Source organism: Sinocyclocheilus grahami, unplaced genomic scaffold (genome assembly GCF_001515645.1).
Source record: "Sinocyclocheilus grahami isolate Dianchi unplaced genomic scaffold, SAMN03320097.WGS_v1.1 scaffold8075.1, whole genome shotgun sequence".
In the NCBI taxonomy this organism is placed as follows: domain Eukaryota; kingdom Metazoa; phylum Chordata; class Actinopteri; order Cypriniformes; family Cyprinidae; genus Sinocyclocheilus; species Sinocyclocheilus grahami.
This window is the reverse complement of record NW_015511864.1, coordinates 6,886-7,863: the sequence shown is the minus strand read 5'-3', so window position 1 is coordinate 7,863 and position 978 is coordinate 6,886.

Below are 978 nucleotides of genomic sequence, written 5' to 3'. Positions count from 1 at the left end.
GCTTTCGGAGGTGGATGCTGCTGTTTGGAAACGCAGTCGTGTAACAGTTCTGGGAGGCAATTAAACAGAAATACGTTGACGACAGACTTTGCTCGGAATTTACTCGGCAAATGCATTTCCATCTCCTTTTATTCACATTAACCTGTTTTCGCACAAGTGAAAAAACACCTCAAGCGAGCGTAAAAACTTTTTTTGCAAACTAAGGGATTTTTATTAGAAATTTGCCGTTTCCATCACTCGCTTCTGACGCGATACTTCAAAATGCGCATCAAACAGGGTGATGTAAATCTAGCTAGTGATACTAAATGCTATTTAAATATGCAGAAATGCAAATTAGATTTGTATGGAAGTTTACTTGCGCCACAGAATAAATACATAAAAAAGGTATTGTGACTTTCGATCTCATTATTCCAACCTTATTCTCACAAACGTAAGTATGTATCTTGCAATTTCAAGTTATTAACTCATAAATCTTAATTTAAAAAGTTTTTTTTCTTCTTTTTCTTTTCTCTCAGAGAAAAGTTAAGTCTCTGAGAGACACAAACTCAGAACTGCAAGAAAAAAAGGTGCAACTGTGAGATTAAAAGTCGCAATTATTTACTTTATAATATTTTATTCCTTGGCAGAAATAAGCTTCTGTAGATTTGAGAATTATAGACATACTTTTTGACGTCTGCATTCACTTTCATTGTATGGAAAGGAGCGTCTAGGACATTCTACAAAACATATGTTTTGAGCAAGCAAAGCATAGGTTTGGAACAAACATACAAGGTAAGTAAATGATAACAGAGCTGTCATTTTTGGGTGGCAGCGACAGAAATAAACTTGACTAATTCACTGATCTGAACCTTGGCAGGACATGATTCTTTAAAAAGTTTAAAGGCCTTGAATGTTCACGGCCAGTTGCTTTCTGGCTATTCAAAATACCACAGGCTTTTATAACTACGCAGTTCCAGATTCAGTGTAAGGTTTAGCTGA